At 48.5% G+C, this 3,415-nt stretch overlaps 1 pseudogene; it reads left to right on the forward strand.

The window, feature by feature from the left end:
* Positions 1–256: 256 nt before the first annotated feature.
* On the forward strand, positions 257–1,081 carry LOC138493184 (casein kinase I-like; annotated as a pseudogene).
* The last annotated feature ends 2,334 nt before the right edge of the window (positions 1,082–3,415 follow it).

Raw genomic sequence — 3,415 nt, forward strand, 5'->3', positions numbered from 1 at the left:
GTTTATTTTATCCTGGTCCCTCGTTAAAAGTGGGAGACTCCTAGAGACTGCTGTTCTTGGGCAGAGAGTTTGTGCTGTCAGATCATGGACCATTCCAACAGAGATAAGCATGACCGGCCACGGACAATGAAAGCTGTGCCCTGAAGGAGTGGGCACAGTATTCGACCATCCAGTTCCACAACACCCTCTGGCGTACTTATGGTTGGACCTAACTTCAGGGTTGGAAAGAAGATAGGCTTGTGGAAACATCAGAGCAATGTGGCTAGGAAAAAACCTCTACACCAATTAATATGTTAGTATCAAACTGGAACCAATCAAGTCCCGAGCACCTCAGCTTCATCTGGAGTACAGGTTTTACAAACATTTTGGCAATGCAGAGGATGGCCTCCCCCAGGTTTACTACTTTGGGTCATGTGGAAAGTACAATCCCATGGTGCTTGAGTTGCTCGGGACATCTTGGAAGATTTGTTTGACCTCTGTGATCAAACATCTACTTTGAAGACTATATTAATGATAGCCATCCAACTGATCTCCTGCATGGAATACGTGCCCTCAAAGAACCTCATATACCGCGATGTCAAGCCAGAAAACATCCTGATTGGACGGCAAGGCAACAAGAGGGAGCATGTGATTCACATCATAGACTTTGGACTGGCTAAGGAGTACATCAATCCTGAAACCAAAAAACACATCCCTCTTAGGGAACATAAGAGCCTGGCAGGGACAGCAAGATATATGTCTATCAACACCCACCTGGGCAAAGAACAAAGTCGGCGGGATGACCTGGAGGCACTGGGTCATATGTTCATGTATTTCCTTTGAGGCAGCCTACCTTGGCAAGGGCTGAAGGCTGACACGTTGAAGGAAAGGTATCAGGTGATCAGGGACACTAAAATAAACACTCCTGTTGAAGTTCTTTGTGAGAACTTTCTAGAAGAGATGGCCACATATCTAAGATATTTTAGTCGGTTAGACTTCTTTGAGAAACCAGACTATGAGTATTTGAGTACACTCTTCAGAGAACTCTTCGACAGGAAAGGATTCACATTCGATTATGCCTACGACTGAGTTGCCAGGCCAATTCCTACTCCAGTAGGCTCGGCTCACATAGATTCTGGGACATCTGCAATAATGAGAGAGAGTCATGCACACAGGGAACGGTCACAGCAACAAACCACTTGAAACCAGACTTTGTTGGTGGAGCACTGAGAAGCGTGGGAGAGCCAAACCCACCGGCAGAATAATACCTCTTACTTGACATATCACTTGGCTGCAGACCGGCACAGGGGTTCAGTAAAGGTGGTGAGTTCCACCAATGGTGAGCTGAATCTGGATGACCAAACAGGGGGACACTCCAATGCACCAATCACAGCGCAGGCCGAGGTGGTGGAGGAAGCGAAGTGCTGCTGTTTCATTAGGAAGAAGAATCCTCAGCGACACACATAGTCTGTGCCTCCTGGAATCCTTCAGGGAGTTGAGAAATGCTCCCCTTCTGAAGGCCCACGAATAAGGCCCCTGCCTGTCTGGCCCTGTCGGCCACTCCACCATCAGGCGCTGCCTGCCACAGCAGATGCCTCATTAAAGCACCTAACCGATTGCTCTGGAATACAAGAAGAGGTAACCCCTTAAGGAGCTTCCTCATCTGCCTGGCCTGTTGACCATGGAATAACCGCCTTGGGACCGCAATGCAGCAGATTGCAGCCCGGCCCGGGGAGTGCGATTTACATTTCAAGATGGGCGCCACCATAAAATCTCATTTGCATGGGCACTCCAAGCCCTCTTTCATTGGCTGCATCAAACTATAACACAGCCAATGAGGGAGCGCCGGCAGGCGAAGTCGGCCCCCTCTGAAAGCCCACGAATAAGGCCACTACTTTTCGGGCTCTTTGGGTCACTTCGCATCAGGCGCTGCCTGCCGCAGCAGATGCCTCATTACAGCACCTAACTGATTGCTCTGGAATACAACTTGAGGTAACCCCTGAGGAGTTTCCTTATCTGCCTGGCTTGTTGACCGCTTAATTGCCACTGTGGTTCTGCACTGCAGCAGATTGCAGCCCAGCGATTTACATTTCAAGATGGCCACCGCCATAAAATCACATTTGCCTGGGCACACCAAGCCCTCTTTCATCCTTGCTGATTGGCCGCATCAAACTACAACACGGCTAATGAGGGAATGCTGGCAGATGAACCCGGCCCACTCTGAAGGCGCACAAATAAGGCCTCTGCCTGTCTGGCCCTGTCAGGCAATGGAGGGCCGCAGAGACATGCCAACCCACAAGAATCCAAAATATCCATCAGTTAACCGTATAATTATCCAGAAGCTATGCATGTCTAATGATCTCACAGCCCAAACCATCCCAGAGGCAACTATCTTTTTCCCAGCGGTGCTGCTGACTCATCCACCTCTGAGTAAGGCCCAGACAAACCTGGTCATGGCGGGTGAGATGCAACTCAACCGACGGTCCATCAAGGAATGCAACACGTTCCTCACTACACAGACTACTTCCACAAAAGCCCCTGACACTTGCCCCTACTTTTTCAGAGAGTCCACAACCAGGCCCTCAGGCCGCCACATGCCTGCTCATCTCACCAAACAAAGTAAACTGCAAAGAGTCACCTCACCTGTCTCACCCCAGCATACTGCTCACCTTCACCACCCTTCCCCACTAGAATCCGCTCAGCAACCACAGAGAGAAAGGACATACTCGCTCAGAACACCCTAATGCATAGCTCTACTCACAAGTATTCTCCCATTGCCGCACAATCTAGAAGCTCATGTAACAGTACTTTAGAGAATATGCTCCCCTTGCTCCACCCTATCACTAACTATCAACATTCAAACCATTACCCCAACAGTATGGTAGAGTTATATAATCAAACTCTCTGCCTAGCGATAGACAAAGTTGCCCCACTAAGCATCCACAAACCTAAACCCAGAGCCCACCTAAACTCCTGGTATACTCCTGACCTTGAAAATCCTACGAGCCACAAAATGCAATGCAGAGGCCACATGGAAGACTACACCATCAAAAGATAACAAAAATATGTTCCTTGGCGAATTCCCTGTGCCCCCTCCAGAAAGTTGCCGTAAGGACTCCTTTTGGTGTACCAACATCCAGAAAGCACTAATTGATAAAACAGCCCTACTACAAAAAAGCCAAATTATCCCAACATAATACACCAAGCCACATCCACCCACCCACTCCGGACAAACTATTTGAATTCAGACCAGTCACGATACAAGAAGTCACAAAAATGATCAATGGCCTCAATCCATTGAGAGGGAAGGAGATATCTGCCCTGCCCCGTTCATCAAACAATGTGCCACAGAGCTAGCACCATTCATTACATCTCTTATCAACAATTCCTTTGCACAAGGGATTGTTCTGAATAACTTGAAGCTGCATGGGTTCTC

Source organism: Ambystoma mexicanum, chromosome 10 (genome assembly GCF_040938575.1).
Source record: "Ambystoma mexicanum isolate Mex_15411 chromosome 10, UKY_AmexF1_1, whole genome shotgun sequence".
NCBI lineage: Eukaryota > Metazoa > Chordata > Amphibia > Caudata > Ambystomatidae > Ambystoma > Ambystoma mexicanum.